This window comes from Bidens hawaiensis, unplaced genomic scaffold (genome assembly GCF_021521415.1).
Source record: "Bidens hawaiensis isolate Kalapana, Puna unplaced genomic scaffold, B.hawaiensis_p1.1 tig00004864_1, whole genome shotgun sequence".
In the NCBI taxonomy this organism is placed as follows: Eukaryota; Viridiplantae; Streptophyta; class Magnoliopsida; order Asterales; family Asteraceae; genus Bidens; species Bidens hawaiensis.
This window is the reverse complement of record NW_027491306.1, coordinates 874,425-901,369: the sequence shown is the minus strand read 5'-3', so window position 1 is coordinate 901,369 and position 26,945 is coordinate 874,425. Positions and strand designations below refer to the sequence as shown.

General features: G+C 36.4%; 1 pseudogene across 1 annotated transcript in view; it reads right to left on the bottom strand.

Moving 5' to 3' along the window:
• Positions 1–301: 301 nt before the first annotated feature.
• LOC143628274 (uncharacterized) overlaps positions 302–26,945 on the bottom strand; it is a 33,802-nt pseudogene continuing 7,158 nt past the window's right edge. The window contains exons 3-8 of the transcript XR_013152721.1: positions 4,208–4,357; positions 3,821–3,892; positions 2,955–3,217; positions 2,251–2,337; positions 2,088–2,177; positions 302–601 (exon numbers count right to left, since the gene is read on the bottom strand). The product of XR_013152721.1 is annotated as an uncharacterized LOC143628274 (transcript). The remainder of the gene's footprint in view (positions 602–2,087; positions 2,178–2,250; positions 2,338–2,954; positions 3,218–3,820; positions 3,893–4,207; positions 4,358–26,945) is intronic.

Genomic DNA, 26,945 nt, shown 5'->3' with positions numbered 1-26,945 from the left:
ACTATAATTTATGAATATATAAAGTTTTATTTTGATAAAAAATTTGTTGAGAATGTAACACAAATTTAAATTGGGTGAAAAAAAAAGCAGTTGGAGATTGCTACAGATGCAAGAAAGCCAGATAAAGGAAAAGTTGGTCAGAGAATAGAAACATCTAACCACCAAGAATTTGCTTTATCAACTTTAGAATTCCAAGCTCTTATATCCATGCATTCAATTCATAAACCTCTCATCCTTTCTTTATGCTTTTCTTTCTTTCCCTATAACTATTTGTTTTGATCTTTCAAACCATTATAGTGTGGGTCCCATTTACCTCACATTTACAATTATACAAACAAAAATATACAAACTAGATACACAAAAAGAACTCGCTTTTTGGCAGCCTGAAAACACACATCACACGCGGAATGTAACATAAAAATTACTAGATACAAGTATACAAATCACTATGCTATTGAAGTGTATCATGGGTCGGGTTTACTGGCGGCGTGTATGCAGGTGTTGGAGTTGTGGGTCCTGGTTCAGTGGTGACATGTGACCCTCTATGTTGTTCTTCATTATTCATGAACGGAACTGTGGCGGCCGCCATTGTTTCATCTTCCTGTAGTGAAATGGGTGGGCCAGGTCAGGTAAAAATGGGTCAACCCACATTCGTTCAAAAATTTTATAAAAGGACTAGTGTATTAAATATGACTAAAAAACTATATCATTAAGATAATATCATAATAAATGGGCGGGCCAGGTAGTGGGCCAAATGGGTTCACCTTAAAATGGATTGCTGTCTAAGTTTAGAAACGACTGGGTTGGCCCACAATCAGTTTTTTCAAATTATTGAATTTATAAGTTACAAACAACTATATTATTAAGAGAATAGTGTCAATGATTTGAGGAAAGCATTCGAATAAGCTTGAAAACTACTATATTTTTCGCACTTAGCCTGTACCAATAAAAACGGAACCCAAATCGACCCTCTTTTGTACACAAGGGCTGCAATTTAGAACTTTATAGCAATTTTTTTCATTTGACCCGTTGGCCTGTTATTAGTAAAATTCTACCCACATTGACCCTCTCTTATAGCTAACTTTTGTATTTGACCCGCTATCGACAATATGCAACCCAAATCGCACGTGGGTTGCAATTGCCTCCTATATAGCTAATCTTGTGTTTGATGTATTATTAGAGGTGACAATCTTGACCCAAACCAATTCAAATGGGTCAATTTGGGTTAATTTAAAAAATATATGGGTCATCTATTTTAACTAAATGGGTCACATGAAATTCCATCTTGTTATTTCCAGTCAAAATGGGTCGACAAATTTAAAGAAATGGGTTGATGTGGTTTAGTGTGCTAAGAAAATATGGTAGGTTCAGGTCGGATAGGTTTCGGCACAAAACGGGTTTTAGATTGGAACGAGTTCGGTTCAGGTTTTGGCTCAGAACAGGTTTCGAGCCGACACAAGTTTTCGCATAGGATGGGTTCAGTTTGGTTTTGGTTTCGTTTTCGTCGAGTTTTTTAGTTTAGGCTAACTTCTCGAGTTTTTTTATTTTTTATTTTTTATTTTTATCTTTTTAATGAGGACAACGGACTTACCTTTTTTGTTTTTGATTTATATTTTGAGTATGATTTTTTTTAATTAAATTTTTGAATTTTTTTAGTGGTTTTTAATCTTAATAGGAAACCCCTCAAAAAAATTCAAAAATAATAATAAAATAATCATAACTTTAAATTTAAATAAAAAACAAAATTTCTAAAAACTAAAATGTTTCGCCGTTATCCTCATTCAAAAAAAAAAAAAAACCAAAACTTGTTATGACCCGTTCCGACCCTAACCTGTTCCGTCCCAAACCAAAACAACCTTTTTTCAATTGACCCGTTCTGACCCTAACCCATTCCGACCCTAACTCGTTTTGACCCATGACCTGTTTAACCCAACCCAACCCATTTGCTACCCCTATGCATTTTCAATAAAGTGCAGCCCAAACTGCCCTCTTTTGCATACACGTGTTGCAAATTGCAATTTCCACCATTAACAAAAGTAAAATCAAAATATGAATGCATTAACTAACAAATATTATTGTATTTCCACCTGTGATTCCCTGCAACGTTGCACCATACTGATTAACCAGAGCATTATGTAGCAAGGTAGCAGAAACCCAGCTGCCCGAAGCAGAAAAAGCTGTAAATAATATAATTGCATTCCTTAAAACATTATTTATCATGTAAAAATATGTTTTATTAACTACACTTACAGCAAAATAGATTGTAGGATCATCAGCAGCATCATAATCATCATCTCCAATAAGAAGAGCATGCCTCAATATCAGAAGAACCATCAACTACCCAAAAAACGTATATCCGTTTCGCATGTAAAGATTCTGGATGATTACTTAAACCTAGAGGCGTTAAAGCAGGCCGTGTTCATAGGTTAGTGGCTCGACCCGAAAACGAAACTAGTTTTCACGGGCTGACATGACCACGACCCGCTTAACATTTAGTATATGAACTTAATGGGTCAACTCATGCACTCGCCACGCACCCGAACACAATCCCATTTAGCTAAACGTATTTGTGAGTTGGACCCAAAACTGAACACAACCCGTTTATACTAATCTAGGAGTTTGCATTAAACCGGGAAACCGATCCCTAACCAAAAACCCGAAATAACCGAACCCGAACAAAAACCTAGCCGTTTGGTTTTATGTTTTCGTAAAACCGAACTTTTGGTTAGGTTTCAGTTTTTCATGCTATTAGAACTGAAAAAACCGAACCGAATGTGTGGACTTATAAAATTTAATAAATAGTGTAACCGAAATATTTTAGCCCAGATGCATAATAATAAATCAATCATTAACTAACAAAACAAGTTAGGCCCAAATTCATTATTTTGGGCCAATTTCTTTTCCAGGCCCGAAAATCAAGCCCAAATGGTAAAACCAAAAAACCGATGGCTTACTATGAAAGCAGCTGGGCGATAAAAGGAAGCACCATTAGCATTGTTGTCTTCAAATTCCTCATAGTCTGACACAGCAGCTGGCGTGACGGAGACTCGATGATCATTAAATGCTAAATTTCCACTGCAATGGGAGTCATGTTTAGCTAATCAAATTGATGACCTCAAGTTGTTTGAAATGATGATAATAATAGAAAAGCATGCCTGATATTGATGAGGGTGTCATTAGATTGAGGTGGGGGAGCTGTGTAATCAGGTTTGTAAGGCTGTGGAATGAAGATTTTACAAGAAGTTAGCGATTTATTTGTTGTGTCACATCTTTATCTTTATATCTGTATCTGTATACCTAATAAATAAGTAAATGTGGTGTCATGTGGCACAATTCTAGGACCCCTAAATTTGTTTTTTCCCGAACCTTTTTCCTATTAGGTTTCTTTCTTTTTTTTCCCTCTGCAATCAAATCATCATTTCTTTAGTTTCCTCTGTAATTTAATCATTGTTTCCTTATTTTAGGTATTAGTTTTGACTGTTATATTTACAAAATAAAGTAAATAAACACATTTGTATACAATAATCTACAGTCCTAGGCATTTTCTTGTTTATAACATATTATACATGTTTTATTGCCTACATATTTGTTAATTACATAGAAAGGAAAGATATCCGAAAGTCAAACACAAGCCACATACTTATCTATCTATACCTTAAAACTTGCAAAATTAAAGAAACCCGATTTCAATTTAAAACATGGGTTTCCTCTATTCAACCCGTGTAAATACATGGATTTCCATTCTAGTTTAACATTATTTGTTGGAATAGATTTAAAACCTATGGTTAACATATGCATTAAAAAAAAAGGATTGAAATACCTGATGACATATTTCACAAATTATGTCTCTTTTTTCATTGCACCATCTCTGCACACATTTCCTGTGAGCAAACTACAAAATATGACTACTTTAGTAGTATTACAACCATAAATTCCCACACACACACACATGAATATCAGAAGAACCAACAACCGCCCAAAAAAATTTTAAGTCATTTATGCATCTAAATTTCCAAATAGTTACTCAAACATAGAGGCATTAAATGGGCCATGTTCAGCGGGTCGACCCGAACACGAAATGAGTTTCGCGGGTTGACATGAACTCGCAACAGGACCTGTTTAGCTAAACATGCTTGTGGGTTCGATCCAAAATTGTTTATACTAAACTACAAAGTACACACACACACACAAATAAGATGAAAATTGCCTTGAGGCTGCCTCTGCAAGCACAAGGGGCTTCAAGGTTTTTGATGATATCTTCATCCTGGCAGATTCGGCATTCAATTGATTGAACCAATGGCTCTTGTTCACCAGAAACACCATCTTCATCAACAGGTAAGCTTATGTGGTCTTCCATCTGCACAAGAAAATCAAAACCCTAAAATAATAATCATCAGATCATCAATTAAGTTAAGTGTCACAATAAATCAAAGCAATACAGATTGAAATTGGGTACCTTTTGGAAAGAGGAGTTGTTGGCCGGTCAAGAAGTTGTGAGCTGGATATTATTGATATTGATATTGTACAGGAAAACGATGGTGCCAAGATATTAATTTGAAGAGATTTGACATTTTTGAATAATAATATACAAACCGACCGACCAGCTGCGTCCAATGATGGGGATCAATTTGGATTTTTCTTTTGACCACCTAGTAATGCTATTATTATATCATTTAGTATTCAACTTCCATTATGCTTTTGTTATTCATATCTCTCACTTGTTTCCTAAAACAGTCTTTTATGTTTATCCATTTTCATATAATTTTGTTTTTTTATGTTTATCCATTTATTTATCATTTGTATGCTTTCTTATAATTCTGCTATGATTTAATATTTACATTATTTTTTTTTCTCATTGTTTAAATGTGGTAGGCCACAAATTAATCCTCTCTCTAAATCTATATATGAGTATAAATAAATGTATACACTGTGACTAATATTCAAAACAAAGTACACGGAACAAAAGTGATCTACTTATCGTGGGTGAAACTCTACCGGTTACATGCTAGTGGATATGAGGTTTCCTCGCAAATCGATGACACGCAACACTAGACAAAGACAACCCTACCTTTGTTTCATGGCAGAAGATCGATTCCATTGTTCTCCAATGGATTTATGGTACCCCTTCGGATGATCTCCTCGTTAGGATTCTCGAGATTTGAACATAAACAACCGCATATGAGGCATGGGCACTTCTCAAACAAATTTATCTTAATAATAAGGGGCCGAGGGCAGCCACGGTTGAATAAGAGTTTGTTAGCCTCTGACTCATCAACACGCCTTTCTTAGCAGCCTGCTGTAAGAGATTGAAGGAACTAGGTGGCCAACTTACTGATCTTGAATGTCTGGTTAACTAACAGCGTCCTGTTCTTCAACTTGTTCGTGGTTTATCGAGAGAGTATCATGCGACGACTTCCTACATCAACCAAACTCTACCTTCATGGGATACAACATGTAACATGCTTTGTGTGCATGAAAACAAATAAGCACAAGAAAACGTGAAGGCTAACGTTGTAGTTGTTGCCGTGAATATTGACTTGGATTCATGTGCTAACAGGCGACAAAATGTTACAAGAGATTACCTAAATCGTGGTAGCCCACAACCTAAAAACAAGATTTTAATTCTATTGATCCCATAAGTGGTATATGGACACAGGTGCCACGCCTCACAGGGACCAAGGTAAGTTAACGTCCTTTTTGTTATCAAGTTCACTTAATTGCATGCTTGTGGGGAATGATCGTGTATTCTAATTCTTAGATTAGGCAATACACCCCTACCTAGTACCATTACACCACTTGAACTTAGAAATGTCCTTTTTACACCATAAATCATTTAAAACTTTATTTTTGTTCACCAATTCAATATTGATCATTGGATCTCTATTGAGTTTGATCCTTTTGATTTTTTAGTGAAGGATTTCATGAAGGGGAAGATCTTAACGAGACATGATTCGAATAGCCACCTCTACCCGCTCACCAACAATGCCGTTTCCCCTTTCCACATCTCTAAAGATTTTTGGCACAACTGTCTCAGGCATGCGGGACACCTAGTTTTTTTATTATATTTTTTTGAATAAATTTATTTCTTGTAATAGATGTGGTCTTGAACTTGTTTGCACTCTTGTCGACTCTCGAAGAATTAAACATTTACCATTTTCTGCTTCGTTATCACAAACTTTATTACCGCTTGACATTATTCATTATGACTAATGGACATCACCAATACCTAGCATATCAGAATGCAAATATTGTATGGTTATGATTGATACTAAAACTCAATACACTTGGGTTTTCCCTTTAAAGTTTAAATCTAAAACTTTTGCTAACTTTTCACAATTTCCTAAATATATCCTCACACAATTTCATGTTCATATTAAATCGCTTCAATGCAAGTTAGGGTTGAGTTTGATAACAATAACTTTAAAAACTTAGCAAATTCACACGGGTCACAAGCTCATTTCTCATGCCCCCAAACCTCCCAACAAAAAGGTAAATCCGAACGCATGATTCGTCAACTCACCTTTTTATCTTAAGAAACCTACGCGGATGATATTCTTGTTTCAAATGATAATAAAAAAAATTGTTTGAATGTTTACTGGAATGTTAATTCTTTTTTGTGCGTTACAAGAGAAAGGAAGAAAATAAATAAATAAATAAGTAACAAGCATAATTGCTTATACAAGGAAAAAGAATAAAAAAAGAATTTTGTTCCCTTCATTTTGGCTTGCCGCAACAATTTGAATATACTTCCTGGCATTGAATTTTAATTTATTTGGCCTTAACTTATTCAATTATTCTAATAGTCTTCCAAGTTGAGCAGTAGGGTCTTCGATACTCAACTTGCCAAGACATTTGTTGAATATTCTCCCGTTAACAGCTTTTGTTAGTGTAACTGCCAACTGGTTTTCTGATCGAACAAACGATAATCCTATAATTCCAACTTCAAGTTTTTCTTTGATGATGTTTCTATCGACCGTCACATGCTTTGTACGATCATGCTGGACAGTTTTTTTTTGAAATTTGCATTGCGACTTTGTTGTCACACATGATTCTATTAGCTTCTGTTTGGAGAAAACCAATTTCTATTATAAGTTTACGTATTCATAGAACCTCTGTCACACCTCATGCAATTCCTTGGAATTCTGCTTCCACACTTGATAATTCTACAACCTTCTGTTTCTTTCTTCTTCATGTAACTAAATTTCCACTAACTAGAGTGAAGTAAACCGATGCTGATATTCCATCATCTTTATCCCCTACCCAGTCTGCATCAGTATACACTTGAATTTTTAGGTGTTTATTTGGCTGGAAGAGAACCCCGTGGCCTGTTGTTCCTTTGAGATATCTGATAATTCTCCATACTGCTTCCAAGTAATTGTCTTGCGGTTGCTGCATAAATTTGCTGACTACCCCTATTGCATATGCGATGTCTGGACGTGTATGTGAGAGATATATTAATTTTCCTGCCAAGCATTGGTATCTTCCTTTGTCTGCCCGTTCCCTTCTTTCTTCCATACGGAGCTTATGATTAACCATTATTGGCAATCAGCCAGTTTGCAGTTGATCATTCCCATCTTAGCTAAAAGATCAAGAATATATTTTTTTGACGTATAAAAATATCCCTCTTAGATCCTAGTACTTCAATTTCAGAAAGTACCTAAGCCTTCCTAGGTCCTTCATTTCAAATTCTTTAAACAGGTTCTCTTTCGATCATCATTTCTTCATCATCGTTCCCTGTAATGATCATGTCATCAAAATATATTGTTAAACAAGTTACAAGGTTACCTCTATTTTTAAGGAAGAGCATGTGATCAGAATTACTTTGTCGAAATCCATATCCCTTCATTGCTAGGGTGAATCTACCGAAACAGTCTCTAGGAGAGTGTTTCAGCTCATAGATAGTTTTTTTAAGCAACAGACTTTCTTTGCTTTGAAATTTTATGTGAACCTGGGTGGGGCTTCCATATATACTTCTTTTAATTATCCATAAAGAAATGCATTCTTAACATCAAATTGGTGAAGAGGCCATTCTTCATTTGTAGCGAACAAGAAAAGAACCCCGATTGTGTTGATCTTTGCAACCAGAGGGAAGGTTTCTTGGTAGTGAATCCCATAAGTTTGAGTGTAACCTTAAGCCAATCCCATTACGTGACATTTTGCATAAAAATAAGCTTATAAAAGCAAACCATAGTTTTAAATATCACTACATATACTAACACGTTTTGCTTTTATGAATTACCGTGACTTTCTAAAATTTCTCAGGATGTTAGCTTCAGTTGACATGCTGTTAGAAGAATTTTTTCAAAGCTTGCTTATGGACAAGCAAGGTTCAAGTGTGGGGAGATTTGGTATATAAATTTACACATGTTTTTGGCACTAAAATATCTCCAAACAAGCGTAATATTGGAAATTATATTAGAATAAATAACCACTAATGTTTATAATTTCTATATATAGGTAAATATAGCCCTAAAGAATAAAACGAGCTGATATAGAAAGAAAAACAGAGAAAAACTGTGAAATCAAACTCAACACAACCCATGGTGAATCAAGGCATGGCAACATCGTGGTTGTTTCTTCTTGTTCCACATGCACTATTTATTCCACTTCTATCTCATGGTTGTTCATTATATCAATAATTTCATGAGATCCTTCAATTGTTGTATTTTCAATATATTAGAATTACTTACCTCGAACGTTAGGTCAGGAGCAACAGTGATTGTTGATCCACCAGATTAGTGTGGAGTTGGTGACTCATCTTGGGTATTGTGATTGACTTTTTCGGATGATGAGGCCCATTTTGGAACTCATTTAAGCCAACTTAGTGTGTCATGTTCTTTCTCCCACTGAGTTGGGAGGTATAAATAATTCAATTTCAAGAAAGTCACAATTCATGGTGTTGTACACATGACGTTTTCTTGGGCTATTACACCTGCATCCTTTTTGATTGACACCATGGCCTACGAAAACACATTTTTCAGCATACGGATCATTTTTGTTTCGATTGATTTTTGGTATCTGAACAAAAACAGAACACCCAAATATTCGTGGTAGTAACGTGAGAGCAACTGGAAATTCAGTTTGAGAGGGCTTGGAGAGGTGTTTTCAGGTCAGGAGCCTTTGTTGGTAGTTGATTGATAAGATATGGGCAGTAGCGAGAGCTTTGGGCCAAAAAGACTTAGGGACTTGAGATTCGATCAGGAGTGCTCGAGTTATTTCTAAAAGGATGTGGTTTTTCGTTCGATGGTGCCATTTTGCTCGGGAGTGTGAGAGCACGACGTTTGGTGTATTATTCCCTTAGTTGACAAAATTGTTTAATTGAATCATTTATATATTCTCCACCATTATCAGATCGTAGAATTTGAATATTAGTTTTAAATTGTGTTTGTATCATTGCATAAAGTATAGTAAATTTATCAAAAACTTCAAATTTATGTTTTAGAAAATGAATCCATGTAATACGAGTGCAATCATCAACAAAAAGTATTAAAAACAAAAATTTTGTCCACCAACAACTTTTGGTAGTCTCCATACGTCCGAATTGATAAGGGAAAAAGGTAAATTAACTCTCGTATTATTTGGTTCAAAAGTAAGCATATGGATTTTAGCCAAGAAACAAGTTTTGCAGCTTAATTTTTCATTTAAAGGAAGTAACTTTGGAAATAAAAGGTGTAAATAACCGATAGATGGTGTCCCAATCTCCTAGGCTATAACCAGACCTCTTTATTGATAGTTCCATGAGCTAGCATCACAATACCATGTTGAGGAACTTCTTTCACATAATACAATCTGTGGCGTTTAATGCATTGCCCAATAATTGCTCCTGTTTCGATATCTTGTATATACAAAATGTTGGATGCATTAAAACCGAGTAGCTTAATTCCTTTGTCACTTGACTAATAGATAATAGTTATGTGACAGTGATGTAACGTAAAGACAGTTTGAAAGTTTTAAAGTGGGTGATATTTCAATAGTTCCCCCTCCCTTTACGGGAACCATTTCACCATTAGTGGTTTATATAGTTTATTTTTGGTTTAGTGTTTGAAATTATGTCGGATGATTCAAAAGTCGTGGTGTCGGTAACACCACATGATTTATTTAGTTTTTCATATGTTTCAACCATATTAGTCTCTCCTATAATTTTATTTATGTTATTTATAAGAAAAACCAAATCACGGGGCTCTTTATTTGTAACCACCCTAAACTTTTGGCCAATAACGTAATTACTAGGGTTTTTAGGGTGGCTTTTGGAAATTAAAGTTTCATCAAGGATATTATTTAATAATTTCAAAACCAAGGGGCTAATAAATAAATGATTGCAAACAATGGGGGTTGAGCTTAACATATCAACCCCATTACCCCTGTCCTTTATTTGTAACTTTTATACTAAATTGATAAAAGCATGCTTAACAATAAGCCCAATGCTAAAGAAAATGTATTTTGCGGTTGGGATCATTGGTCTTTTGGAGGCTTTCAATGAACGGTTTAATTTTGAGAGACTAACTGTATCTGCAGAAAATACATTTTACATTCATGTTTATGACAATTTCTTGCAAGTAATCCTTTTTACCTTTCTCACTTTTGTAAATTCTAAACTTCTTAGTACGTATAGTATATGTATTCGAATATATTTGTAATACATTTTTTTACATGATTATGTTCTTATGTTTAACATTTAGCATTTTTTTTATTTCAAATAATTCATTGTATTAATTTACACATTGACAAAATCTCGTGTAATACACGGGTTCTAAAGCTAGTTATCTATAATATATATAAACGAAAATCCTAAAATCCTACGTGTCGCGATGTGGTTGCTCCCCCCTTTTATGGAAGCCACCAGATTACTTGATTTTTAAATGAATGCCTCTCATTGATTTAACCCAAATTCATGGGTATGGGTCTTACCAAAACCAGATAGCTCTTAAACGGGTTATAACATCTAATTAAATTAAAAATTAATCTTACCAATATTTGATTTGGAAATCCTATAAAATAGGGATATAATAAAATTTAGTATCCGATTTAAAAAGAAAAAGATATTATTTATAATTAATAAACAACTTTATAGTAAAAAACATAAGCGGGTCATGGGTCACCAAATCCAGATAGCTTTTAAACGGGTTATAACATATCATTTATTTATGAAACCCTTTCATCATCAAACCCTAAGTATATTATAACTTTCTTACAATAAAGAAAATTAAAATCCAAAAAATAAATAATAAAAAAAGAAAAATGTAAAACAACCATTCTCTCAAGCCATCAGATTGCTTTATTTGTAAATGAAGGATTCGCACGCATTTGACCCGAATTCACGGGTAAATGTCTCACAAAACCCAGATAGCTCTTAAACGGGTTATAACATCTCATTATATTAAAAAGAAAAATTGGAATTTAATAATTCCAACTTTCTGTTATTGGCCAATAATAATCCCAACTTTGTTTATTACCATCAGTTGTCCCAAATTTAAAAAAGTTGGCTCTCAATGGTCCCCCATAAAAAAAACCTAACGGCTTTAATTTTTTTCTGAATTTCAAACTGATTTATTAGGGTTTTTGATCGGAAGGAGAATACGAGTCGATTAGTGTAAAACTTAGCTTGAAAATATATCAAATGGCTTGATTAGTGCTTCAAATCGGGTGTCTGAATTTAAAATTAACAAAAATTAAGCTGTTTGGAGTATCGTTTCGAGCTAAGTTTTACATCAATTGACTCGTATCTTTCTTCCGATCAAAAGCCCTAAAACATCAGTTTGAAATTCGGAGAAAACTTAACGTCGTTAGTTTTTTTTAACGGCGGACCATTGAGAGCCAACTTTTTTAAATTTGGGACCATTGGTGGGAATAAACAAAGTTTGGATTATTATCGGTCAATAACAGAAAGTTGGGATTATTAAAATCCAATTCTCCTATTAAAAATTAATCTCATAAAATATTTGGATGAAAATCCTATAAAATAGGGATATACTAAAAATTAATATCATATTTTATTAAAAAAATATATTATTTATAATTAAGAAACAACTTTATAATAAAGAAAATAAACGGGTAATGGGTATCACCAAACCCAGATAGCTTTTAAACCGGATTATAAGATATCATTTATTTGTGAAACCATTTTATTATCAAACCTCAAGTATATTAATTATTAACTTTCTTACAATAAATAAAATTAAAATCCAAATATACATATATAAATATTAAAAACGAATAATGTAAAACAACCCCCGTAATACAGGGGATAAAATCTAGTGTATATATATGGAAAAAGAATTGAACATAAAATCCGCGCATTTGCATTTACAACACATGGGATAGTAGTAGATACATAATCACCTCCTAAACCAAATATAGTGTCTATGAATCAACCTAATTAGAGCAACAGATATAAATCATTTATATCTAGATTCAGTTCGACTCGCCCCCCTCGCGAAAACACTAAAATAACATGAAAATTGCCTTGATGCTGCCTCTGCAAGCACAAGGGACTTCAAGGTTTTTGATGATATCTTCATCCTGGCATATTCCACATTCGATCGATTGAACCAATGGTTCTTCTTCACAAGAAACATCAAAGTCTTAATCTTTATCAACAGGTAAGCTTATGTGGTCTTCCATATGCATAACAAAGTATTCTTTAATCAAAACCTTAAAATATTATTATTAAAGCAATCAAATTTCAATCATCAATTAAACTAATATTTTTTAATATAATTGTGTCCTACAATTGTCGCAAATCAAAGCAATTGGGAATGAAAACCTACATATTTAAGGTAAATTTGGAGACTGAATTGGGTACCTTTGGATTAATTTTGGAAAGTTTTTTGGTAGATGAAGTTGTGAGCTAGATATTGTAAAGGAATACTATGGTGCCAAGATATTAATTTGAAGGAAGAAACTTGGCATTTTTGAATAATAATAACTAGAATTTTGACCCCCCCGCAGCGGGTACCAAGCCGTGAGAAAAGAGAAACACTACTAATCCGTTTATTAAAATGGGTTGTTTTTAGTTTAAGCCGACAGGTGTACACGTTTACCCCTTTAACACAATTAAAGTCTTGAACCCATTCAAGCTATTTAAAAGAGGAACCTAAACGTTCACATAACATCATCGCCTATAAAACAAGTTTAGTAAGTGATTATGTTCGGTTGAACCCATTACACTCTTTAAACCATTCAAGCAATAGAAAATAGGAACCAAAGAGGTTCAAACAACATCGTCGCCAATAAAGCTCAGAAAACCATCGCAACTTTAAATAATCAACGGATTTAGCACATTGACCCGTTAAACCAATTGCAGTCTTTAACCCATCCAAGCTATTAACTAAGCTCAGGTTACCACCACAGCTATGCCAATAATATGAATTGTAAACCGAAATGCAATGCGATTAAGACAAAGGTTGCACTCTATGTTAATAATTTGGTCAATAGGTAAGTAAAAACATTATAAATGGGATAAAATAGTGTTCAAGAATTCAAGGTTAATCACAAAGCAAAGGTTGTTTCATTAAGACAAAGGTTGCACTCTATGTAGCACTGATTTTAGATATAAATCGCAAACAAACATAACCCAGCTTAGGAAACATTGAGAATGACCTGTAAGATGTGTCGCTAACAATTAAATGACACACTTCTTTGCATACGTTGGATATTAAGACCTGCACATCATCAAATAAATAGAATTAATTAATTATCAATTTAATTCAAGTTTTAATTGACCAAAATACTCACCATGTGAAGAGGAAGGCTGAGGTTTAGGATAAGTGGATAACATTGTCATTTGTGATAGCATCAAACCTAGGACCAGGAAATTGTCCATTGATTAACGTCACCTGCAAAAACCCGATTCAAAATTTGATTTTAATAATTCATACATTTATTTTTGCTGTTGATTTCAATTATAGACTGATTAGACTCAATCAATATTTGGACAGACATGCCAAAAGTTAGAATTCCCTTAGAAAAAAGGCATGCTTATCAACTAAATTAGAATTCCCTTCAACAACTAATACAAAGGAATTGACCTAAAAATTATCATAGTCTTCTGCAACAACAGTTTCAAATTCAACCTTCATTCACCATCAATTGCTTAATTTTGAAGTCATAGCAAACTTTTACGGATCTCCAGTAGCAAATAAACACGGTTGATCACAATTCACAAATTGCATAATCGATAAGCTCAAGTACAACTATACCAAAGTTCTTCATGAACAGACGCGTTACAATGCACAAAAATTATGCTGTCACTATCAAATTGGAACACAAAGAATGTGTAGTTGCAAGAATCACGCACATACGGTGGTGAGCAGATCGGAAGTACGAACAGTCAATCGGAGTGAAGCCACAAAATCACCGTCGTACCTCCACAGGCAGCCGCCGTCGCCTATGGTTGGTAAATGGAACCCGGGTACAGTCGATCGAAGCCACAAAGACGCCCACAAACATCATACAACAGAAAAAGGTCGACATCGGAGCCATAGACGGAAGAAATAGACGATGGTGGTTGTGGCTAGAGAGAATGGGTTGTAATGGAGAGATAGGTGGAACCAGTTGCAAAGCGCTGGGCACAATTTATAATACCTTTGCAATTGTTATATATGTAATAATAATATATAACAAAAGTTGCGTGCAATGAATTGGGTTATGTTAGGGACACCTAAGAGAATTGGGAGACACCCTTCTGATCCGTTGTAGATAGACCTACACCTGAGTACAAAAAAAGCTATATTTTTGTTTGGCACTTTCATCGTAGAAACAAAAAAATGTCCTACTTTGAACATCTATTTCCAAACTTGAACGTGGAGCAGTTGGTCTATACATATAATGATCAGTTGGAGCAGCCGTGCTTACCAATATCGAATGTACTTCTAGACCGGAACGAGGAGCCGGGCTATGCATATGACGAGTAGTCATGCTTACAAAATTCTAACCAGGTTTCATTGAATATTTATATAACATAATCAGGGCCGGCTGGAGGGTGGCGCCGGTTGGACCGCCGGCCAGGGCACGTAATTTTTAGGGGCTAAAATTTTTTTATCTATATTTTTTATATATACATTTAAAAATATAAAACTTATAAAATATGAATTGCTCTTTATCATCTTATAATTATTGGGCTCGAAATTATTGTCTATCCACAATCCATTTAATTAAGTTTAAATTATTGGGCCCAAACTAAAACTAAAAACTAAAAAAAATTAAATAAAAACCCTGTGCAAAATAAAAGAAATAGCGATCGATGAAATTTCTCTTTGGTTCTTTCCTTCTTTGCGAATGCTGAACAACGACCAACCTAGCCGACCACCACTGTTGGTTCGTTGTTAACCACCAGGCTCCTCCACGGTTGACCAAGCTAGCCACCAATGACCAAGCTATTTCTTTTCCAATGTTAGGACTTAAGAGAGTTTCATGAATCATTGGTTAATCGTTAATTATTACGGTATTTGATTTTAATAATATATTTTTCTATGTTTATTGTTATAACATTAAGCCTCGTTTAAAAAAAATTAGATTATATATTTCGTTACTCGTTAAGGCTATGGGCCTTTTTCTTCCGGCTCGGCCGAGGTATTTAAATCCTCAGAGACGGCCCTGAACATAATAGTAGTCGTGACTTATTTTTGTAAATAACATATGTTGCTATTATATTTGTTAGGGGTATATCATATACGGTTGTAGTCACCCGTCATGCCCGAAGGATAACAAGACGTCGAATACATACGAAGTCCAACCGGCAGAACAGCCTTACGGTCATTCGTCGTACCAGTTACCAGTAGAAGGGTCGTATTATGGAACCAAGTCTTTGTAAGTGCTACCGGTAGAGGGTCCGTATTACGGAACCCCAATCTTTGTACTAGTTACCTATAGAGGGTCCATATTACGGAAACCAGTCTTCATACCAATTACCAGTAGAAGAGCCGCTGATGTGTTCGTGCGATTGCATATAAAATTTTTATTGGTTTTCATGCAAGATCGTGATTTAAATTTATAAAAATGATTTCTACTAAAACTAAACCACACACAAATAGGCAAGTGTACATATTATATATGTAGAATAGTATTGGTAAAAACCAAGTATCGATCCACGGACACAGAGTATTTCTAATAGTAAATCTTTATTTTTAAATTAACTAGAAGTAATATTCATTAAGGTTGTATTTAAACTAATATTTGTTTAAATTAAAGTAAAGTAAGCAAGTAAGCGAATTTTATATGAAAAAATTAATATGTGAAGGTTACCATCTAACTCGAGAATCCACTTAACTCTTCTTTGATTATTAATATTATGAATATGTGATTAACTTGCTTTAAGAATACTAGCAAAGAGCCCGCGCGTTGCGGCAGGGACACAACGCATATTGAATCGGCAGGCGTTGGGCTTGAACCAACGGATAATTGGTCGGTTCGGTACATAATACAATACGACTAACAGTTTATATTGCCGATTAGACTCTAAAAAGAACTTATAAGTGCTCCGGTAAAAGGGCTAAGATGTAAAAGTTATTGTAAGTTCAAAACAAAACAAAGCATAAAAACTAAATAGAAACCTCAAGTTAAATTGCTAAAAGGAGTAGAAACGTAGCGGGTCTACAACCCAACTTCCTTTTTTTTTTTTGGGTTTTCCTCACTTGTTTTTTTCAGTTTACCATTCCACCCATTACAGTTCAAAGATAAGCAGAGTAAGGTTTCCGCTTGAAACTGACTAAAAGAGTAGGTTCGGGACCAATTTGCAATTCTTATCACCAAAATCAATTAAGAAACCAGTTTTAAACTGAACAAGTTTGCCCTCAACCTGGTTCTGACTTTTTGTTGACCAACCTGAACTGGTTTTGAACTGAATTTCAATTTAAATAATTGTATTCATGAGATTATAAGTTTTAAAATAATATGGTTCGCTGGTTCTCACTTACAATCGTGCATAAGATCATTGCAGCGTGGAAACATTAATCACAAATTATAAAACCATTGAACAGAAGTTTAAGTAATGCAATAATAAACACAAAAATCAAATCTTCATATGCACATAGATATGACATAATGATAATAATTTCAAAAGATTCATTAACTGTTAGTGAACAAGGGGTTGAGCCACCTTTTGAATCATTGTCATCTGAGAAATCACTTCTGAATAATTTTGAGTATTTTTCATTAAAAGTAAAAGATAAGCCACAATGGATTCTTTTCTTTTATCAACTCTAGATTTTTATATGAGTTTTTTTAATGCTCCTCGTTGTCAAAGAGCTCCTCGTGAAAAAGTGATACCGAGTTTAGATGCAGCGGTGTAAAGTCTCTAGCTCATTGTTCTCACGGCTGCTGTTGAAATTTCTTCCTTTTTGTAATAATCCGATTATCTCATCTCCTCATTGTTTCTCTAATGGATCTTATACAAATTCTATTCCAACTTGGGTTCAACTAAAATATCAGCAATCTAAAAGAAGGTCAGTTAAAATGTTGTTCAGAATCTAATTAAGAATGTCGACTTTTACATCAAACAGGCAACAAGCTGCACCGCCTGCCCTTTTTTAATAGAAAAAAACCAAGTCTTTTGAAAACTACTGATGCCATGTTGGGGTCATAATATTGCTATGCATGACCTGTAGGACTCGACTAAGTAAGATATTAGATTCAATTCGTTTGTTGTTATTACCTGAGAACCAATACTTTGTGGGACAATATCAACCCGTACAAGCCTATCTTAAAAAGGAGATTTTGCCTTTTGAAATTTTAGAACATAATCTTCTGTTATAGTCTGCAAATGATTCATCAGATTTGATTAAATACACTACAAAAGCCTTATATCAGGCATTTAGGTATCATACAAGATTAAAAGATAAAATATACCAGGTAAAGTTTTCTACATTCTGCACAATGTTGAGGAAAAGTTTTAGTTCAGGAAATGAAGAATAATTCTTAAATTAACCTGTGAGTAGACATGAAATATTTGAGTAAAGAATAATTTGCAAAAACAGAATAATTATGTTGAATTATTATATTTATAAATAATTGTGCAAATTATTTGTCCTCTTTATTACCACCCCTTCTGGGAAGTTACAAACATGTTAACGTCAAGAACACTTGCATCCGAGACAAATAAAAGAAAATATAAAACAAAACATCTAGTAGTAATAAAAGATTACTTGAAAACATGCCAGGAAACCATTGTAAAACCTCATGTTCCTTCAATAGCAAACTCATCTGCACTTTTCTTGAATCTCGTATTACTTTTCCATTTCTCAAATCGAATATGTTGAGTACAACCTGGTTATCATGAGCAGATGACACAATTAACCAAGAATAATGTTAGAAATATTAATATATTATTTGTGATTAAAATATGGTTAAGATTATGATTACAATAAGATTTTGGATGACTTTTAACCCTTTTTGAAATCAGTTTACTTCGAAATTAAACCGCTTAACGATTGGTTTTTTGACCAGTTTTGGCTGGTATCCATTTTTTGACAGGTTTTGTTCAATTTACCCGGTTTAAAAGCGAATTACAACGGAGAGGACACCAACAGTTTCAGTTGATACGAAACACGTTTTAAAAAAAATACAAGTTTCAAACCTGTTTCATTTGGGTGTAGGATGACAGTTTGGTTTGTAACCAACTTTTCCTTGACAAGCTGGGCTTCCTACTAGAAGATACAGCCACATAAAAATGAAAGAGATTATATTACTTGTTAGTTTGTTACAAAATAATAAGTCAATCACATTAAAGAAAAATCTGGTAAATATTTGTTATATGTGTATGATTTAATTGCCTTAAAGAAACATCTTGCTATAAAGCCCATCCATAAGTAACGAAAAGGAACAATATAATATATATAAGGAGAAACTCACCCGGTCCTATTTGATCCTCAATGAAGAAATTGGCTCACTTTCATCCCATACTTTAACTTGGAATTTCTGTACGACCTGCAAATCTTGGCAAGAACATCATATTTAAATTATAAAATGCATGCAATATGAACATATTAGTTGAATAATAATAATTTAAGAATTACAAACCATGTAAAACAAAGACAGTGAAAAGAAGAAAACAAATCATCATGAAATTGAATTGTAGGATTTAAGGTTCATACTATCAATCAAACTAATACAACATGATTATTGTATTTTTGAAATAGATGAATGTAACCTGAATCGGTTGAAGGTGGATTGTAAGAACTGAGCAAACATGATTCGGAGATCTCTCTTTATATGACTTTGGTAATGGAAGCAATCAGGTGTGCACTAACATGTGCCCAAGCATTTCCGCAATCTATCATTTAGTGCGTATCCTGCAATAACTGAACAAAACTCAGAAAAATGCACACGACAACGTACGAAATCATCTAAAATAATCGTCTCCAATGAACTTTCTGTTCACATAATCAACCAATCACTTGCATATAGTAATTATCTAAAGAAAGTGGTTTTTGGATACTCTATACTTACCCCAAATTATGGTTGTTCCATCCTCTACGCCAGTTTACGATCTACAAACAGAGCAGTGGAAACACAATTAACTAACAGAATACATTAAGTGACAACACAATTATTTGACAAATAAAACGGGTCGACATGATACCTAATTACAAGAATTTTGGGGTAGCGGTGATACAATTAGCACACAATTAGGGTAGCTATTTGAGTAGGTCGCGAATTGAAAGGATGATCTATAACCGATGTTCATATGTTATACAGTATAATCTATAACCGAAAGCAATTAAAGTCACCTGAATAGGCCGCGAATTAAAGAGAGGAATAAATTGAATCCATAACCGAATGCAATTAAGGTCGCTGGAGTATAATTGTAAACTATATGGGGATTGAAGGGCCGTAGTTTTATAGTGTTGATTGCAATTAAATGTTCGCCTCACGACAGATAAGTGTAACGTCGCCTGATGAATTGTAAATAGCTGGGGGTGACTTAAAATAATTTAGCGGCGTCTCCTTTTATGGCGTATTAAATAGGTCAAAAGGCTATTTTGTCCACTCAGTACGTTTTATATGTAAGTTAGTAGGTGTGCTCCCGCTAGACGTGCACAAAAAAACCGGTTCCGGAACCTAACTGGTGGAACCGAACCAGAACCGGTTTGGTTCCGGTTCCAACCCGGTTGGTACAATACCCGGTTTGGGTATTTTTGTACCCGAAAATCGTACCCGGTTCTCATATTTGTATGTTAATATCAGTTCCAACCCGGTTCCTACCCGGTTTTTAATTGTAACCGGTTCGGTTCGTACCCGGAAAAACCGGTTCCGGCGGGTTTTTTTTTGAAGAGTCAAACAAAAGTCAAAGTAGCCGTTGGAACCGGTTCCAACGGTAATATAGCCGTTGGAACCGGTTTTTTAGCCACCAATTAGCCGTTGGAACCGGTTCCAACGGTAATATAGCCGTTGGAACCGGTTTTTGAGAGACAATATAGCCGTTGGAACCGGTTTTTGATGCCCAAACCTATATATAACTTGTTTTCCACCACTAATTTCACCACCAAACTCAAAAACAAACTAAAATACTACTCCTTTAGCAAACCCGTTCCGTTACCCGACCATCCAACTAAATATTATTTTGGCACCCATCAAAAAAACTAACAAGAAGGCTAAGAAGAGTGTTTTTGTTGCCCCCGTTCCTGTTACGGAGGACCCAAGGGTTGTTACGGTAGTCAACCATAACCGCAACCAAGACATATGGAAGAATTGGGATTTGATTGTGGATGACGAAGGTTATCAAAAGGCTCGTTGCAAACTATGTGGTTCAATATTAAAGCACGATTCCAACTCTACTTTGAGAAAGCACATCGAGAAGCCATATTGCAAGGCGTTGAAAGGGATTGGCGCGACCGATCAAATTGACTTGAGTAAAGATGGTACACTATTTCGTTACAACACGACTCAAGTTCAAGATAGAATGGCAAAGTTCGTTATTCAACGAGGTTTGCCGTTTAACCACTTTGATGACCCGGAGTTGACGTCGTTGATTCGCGAAACTCTACAACCGAGATACACACATGTAAGTCGTACTACCTTAAGACGTCATTGTATCAGGTTGTGGGAGTGTGTTAAAAAAGAGTTAATCGAGTATTTTCATTCTTTAGAAGCCATGGTTAGTTTAACTACCGATGTTTGGTCGGCACCACACGGGTTGCCCGAATCATACATATGTGTCACCGCTCATTGGGTTGATCCGGTGACATGGCAATTGATGAAACGCACCATCGCTTTTGAAAACTTCCCGTTCCCACATACCGCCGAAAAATTGTTTGAATTACTGGATGAAGTTATAACGACTTACAACTTGAGAAATAAAATATTTTCGATTTCGTTTGACAACGCTTCAAACAATACTAAGGCGGCTGAAAAATTTATCATTAAATATTCACCACCTTGTTTTGGGGATTTTTTTCATGTCCGATGTGTTGCACATATCATCAACTTGGTTGTTCAAATAGGTCTTGACAATGAAAACATTTGTGATGATTTAAAATACTTTAGACTTATGTTACAAGATGTCTTCAAAAGTGGTAAAAGAAGACATCTTGAATATAAGAACTATTGCAAGTCGGTTGAAAGAAAGTATTTGGGGCCGAATTGGGACGTTCCAACCCGTTGGAACTCAACTTGTCATATGTTAAAGTGTGCTTTTGCCCAACGCCAAACTTTACAAGCTTTTCATAACAATCTTGTTGAAGAACGCGAGGCCGATATGTTTCCGGAAAGTGTTTGGGTCCAAGTCGGTTATTTGTTGGAGTATCTTGACGTGTTCAAAAAGTCAACAACAAAATTATCGGGAGTCTATTACCCTACTAGTTGTTGGGTTTTGCAAGAATTGTACTATATGTCTTGTGTTTTTAAAAGCTTTGCGGAGAAGAACAAACTCTTCGAAAATATTGTTGCGGTGATGAAAGAAAAGTTCATAAAATATTTTGAAAACATACCGCCGGTCTTTACTTGTGTCGCCGCATTAAACCCCTATTGGAATGTTAATGGGGTTGAAACAACGATTGAGGAAATATTCGACAACTTAGGTATGCACGAGATTGACCCGAAGTTGTCGACGGAAGCGAAGGACAAGTTCAACAAAAACCTTCAAGACCTTTATGACCATTATTTTCAAATGTATGGTCCAAGCACGAGATCGTCTTTTGTGAAAAAAACAACAACTAGTAGGCCGTGCAATGACCCACTTATAAACTTGATGAATGGGATTCGTGAATCGGCATCTAAGAGGCAAAGAGGAAACACACCAAGTAGCGAACTTGGTCGATATAGTGGAGCAAACTATGTTGAGGGCGCAACGGTCGACGAAATTCGCAATATTGATTTATTGGCTTGGTGGAAAGGTAAACAAAACGAATTTCCCATTCTATCCGCCATGGCTCGTGATTTGCTTGTCGTACAAGCCTCAACGGTTGCTTCCGAATCGGTTTTTTCTCTTAGTGGGAGGGTGTTATCTATGCGAATAACAAAACTAACTCCCGAGTCTCTAGAGGTTTGCATTTGCCTAAAGGACCATTTGGATGCGATGGATCGTGTACAACACAAGGCGAACTTTGAAGACGAAATACCAATAGAGCGTCATATTCATGATGAGGATGCGGAGGACGGGGTTTCTTCCGATAACGAAGACGAGGGTGAAGACGAGAATGAAGACGAAGAAGAGTTGTAATTATTTGTTTTGGTAAAATTATTTGTAACTTGTTCAACTAATATTTAGTTTTGATTTGTTTTATTATAATTACTTTTGTTACTCATGATTAATTTTTGTTACTTTTTTAATAACGACGAACATTTTATTTATTTAAAAAATAACTATTACAAACATTATTAAAACATAAACGATACTAAACATAACAACTAAAACATAAAAAACAAAGTCCGTCGTTTTAATCCGGGAATACTTATTTTTGGGTTGTAGAGCCGGACGACTCTCCCACTTCCTTTTTTTAGCATCTAAACTTCTTTTCTCTCGACAATACTTATTCGTATGTTTTCGTAATGTCGAGTTGGACCCTGCTTTAAGAAACTTCGAGCAATATTTGCAACGTGCCAACTCATGTGAGTCGGTCATGAGACACAAATCATAATGAACCCAAACATCAGAGCATCTTGTTGTTTCGATCACCATAACAACGTCATCATTAGTTGCCATTTGTTGTCGGTTTAAGGTTAATTGTGGTTTGGAGTGTGTTTTATAGTTTTGGAAGTGGTTTAACAAGTACACAAACAAACCTTGCTATTTAGAGTAAAAAAATAACCTATTTATAGTTAAAAAAACCGGTTCCAACGGTCAAAAACGGCTATATAGCCGTTGGAACCGGTTCCTAACGGCTATAATATTTAAATTTCAAAAAAAAACCGGTGGAACCGGTTTTTACGTAAAAACCGGCTCCGGTTCATACCCTAACCGGTTCTTAAAAGTTAGCATATCTGGGCATCGGTTCGGTCGAGAACCGAACCGGTTCTTGATTGGAACCGGTGCCATTTTATAACCCGGTGTGAAAAAACCGGTTTCGAACCGGTTCGGGTTTTCCAGTTAAACCCGATTTGTGCACCTCTAGCTCCCGCATTGCGGCGGAGACGGGGATGCAATCGGTATGAGTTAACTTTGTGCAATGGATATGATATTGTTTGTCATTTGTTTATCAAAAGATAATACCTTTTCATCACCCAAGTTTCTCTACGCCAAGGTCCACAAATACATTGGTTACCATACATATGTTAAGACTGTGGACACAGTCACATTAACATCACAATGGAAAAATTGCCAACAAGACTGTGGATCTATGTAATAATATTTTAAAACTAACAAGACTTTGGATCTCTGTATATATAGCTTGAAAGAGCTCTATAAAGCAAAACCAGGTGATTTTGTTGATATAAATGTGCTTTACTCTTTATGTTGTGTGAATCACTACAAGGTTTGAAGTTAGACTGGCTTAGATGGATTACTAAGTACTCCACGAAAGCTTAGAAAAATAAGTTCATGACATTAAGCTCAGCTTTCTTTCCTTTTCGTTTGGCCTTTATATAAGAGACAAATTGTTTGTAAATTTAATGTCTATGCTTATTTAAGTTATGCCTAGCAGGTTAAGAATGACAAAGTGTATACTTTATGCACCTGTAAACTATAGAGCAGAGTTCATCCACTTTAAAAAAATTTTACTTTTATCAGCTTAATACTGTCTTAAATTTATAAAATCTAAGAGTACATAAGTAGGATAAAAAACATTCTTACTCAGGTGTACTATTCTTGCAGGCAGCTGTCAGGAGAAGAACTTTCTGGTATATATTTGTTTTGTGAAGATGCCTGCAAGACATCTACGGTATAGGAAGGCTGATCAAAATTCTTCTGCTAAGTTAATTACTTAGCAAACATTACTGAAGAGGTAGGTCCCAGCAGAGCCCAGTTGGTCCCGCAACTCACCTTAAACAGGGACGTCTGCGCAGAGACCAACTGGAACCGCAGGACCAACCATGCTCAGAGACGTAACGTCCTTACGCGCAGTACGCAAGCTGTTCCCGCAGGAAATGCCCCCCATGGTGAAGGACTCCGCCTGTTCCCGCAGCCTCGGATACAAGCCATGAGGGAAGGCCACCCGCGCAGCATGGCTACACGCACTAGGTACTTAGCTCTCGATCATTCAGTGTCACCTAAAGGAATGAGCAAAGCCGGGAGCAATCCCGCACAGAGGCGGGAGGGGGAATACTCCCGCCCAAATAAGCCAGTCTGTATACTGAAGGACCTTTTACTGTACCTGACGAGGTATGGGCGAAAGATCTGATCAGAGATACGACAGCTCACTGATACAGTATGGCGAGCAGCATGCTCCTGTACTGTATCACTATTAGCCGCTGCCTACTCACCAACTACTGTCATACCACGTGCGTAGCCGGCAGTTGGTGGAAAGGGAATAGTATACAGCAGGCCTGGTCACTATCAGCCGCTGCCTACCCACCAACTACCAGCAGGGCACGTGCGTAGGCTACTGTTGATGAACAGGAACACTGTTGCAGCCGGCCATACCTCCTTGGAAACCTACCTTCGGCTATAAATACCCCAAATGGTATGATCATCTCAACATTACATTATCATATTATCATCATAATATACCTGATATCTGCTCTAGCAATCTCTTAATATACTTTTATATTTAAAGAGCAATCTAGTCTGATTCTCACGCCGGAGGGTGGTCACAAGGAGGAACCCCCCCCTTCTCAGTGACGAGCTCACGGTGTCTGTTTTGCAGGTTATCAGAAGAACCATCTTCCAAGGGTCTAACCCCTCGTGGGAAACAGCTATCCAACCCCCAGGTTACCAGTAATCTGTCCGGGGGCCGGTTAGTGTTTCTTCATTGGCGCCATCCGTGCATAAAGCTAGAACTTTATTTTTCTCCAGTTTTTTCAAACTTCTACAAAGATGGTTAGAGAAATTCCGGTAACCACAACCCCAGCTACTGGGATGAACACCGGCAACACAGTTTTTACGAACACTACCCTGGCTACCGAAGCCGGGGCAAGTGAAGTAAATTTTACGAACACTACCCCACTTACCAAAGCTGGGGCAAGTGCAGTAAATGATCACCTATTGGGATCCACCGATATCCAGTTTGAGAAACGAAGACTCCCCCGCCAGACTCTCGATGAAGTTAAGGCATGGGCGGAGGCACGACAAAAGGAATTCCAGGCTGAGTTGGACGAACGCTTGCGTTCCGTGCAACAGGCCGACGAATTCGAATACTGGGAGGATGACTCGGAGGAATCCGACTCCGACGCGAACCCTCGCCATAGGGCAAAAGGGAAGCGTAAGGAAACGGAATCCCAACCGAAAAGGCATTTTGGACAAGCCTTCAAACCAAAAAACACAGGTGAAAGTCCACGGGACTTCTCTAAAACGTTCAGACCAAACGTTGCAAATGCAGGAACGTCCAAATTTGCAAGGGACATTGCTGAAGCAATCGCCCCAAAGAGTGCCAAACAAATGCCTAACATAGGCACATATGACGGTATATCTGATCCAGACGATCATTTGAACAGGTTCATAGCGGGGGCAACCGTCAGTAATTGGACGGAACCCACGTGGTGTTACATGTTCCAAATGACGCTGGTGGGGGCTGCTAGAGCATGGTTCGATCGTCTACCGGTCAACCACATTTACGACTGGGCAGACTTCCAACAGAAGTTTAGCCAACACTTCAGCCAGCAACGAAAGTATACCGAGGAGCAATGGACAATCCTCAAATGCATACGAGAGGAAGATGAATCTCTGCCAAACTTCATCACTCGCTTCAACTCAAAGAAGCTAAGTTTGGGCAATATCAGCGAAGATCTCGTTCGCGCTGCCTTCATCCAGGGCGCACATGACCCAGAGCTCATCCGCACCCTAACGGGTAAAGATGGCATGCCATCCACATGGGATGGCATCATGACAGCAGCAAAACGCTATGCGGAAACAGAGAAGCAACTGGGTAGAGATCTCCCACAGAGCACAAACCTCTACACCCAGAGGACGAGAGAAGACAACGTCCTCACCGCCCGACTAAATAAAAAACGAAAGCTAGGCATTTGGCAGTCAAGGGTAAACTTTGACACCTCATCCGGCTTGCAACATCGGTTGGACGGAAGGGATAATGTACAGTCGCACCGGAACTCCAGATGGACGCCACTCACCAAAAGCGTCACTGAGATATTCGCCACTGAAGAGCTCCCATGGCCAAAGCCTCCAATAATCCGACATCGTCACGATGCCGATCGGAGCAAATACTGTGACTTTCACAAGACAAAGGGCCACAACACTGAAGAATGCATAGATGTAAAAGATATGGTCGAAGCATTTGTCAGAGATGGGACGCTCGCGCACCTCGTGGCGTAATAAAGGCTGAGCAGGCGAGTGCGTATAGAACCCCAGCTGGGAAAAACACGAATCAATTCCAGCTTCAAAATCGAGACTACATGCTGCG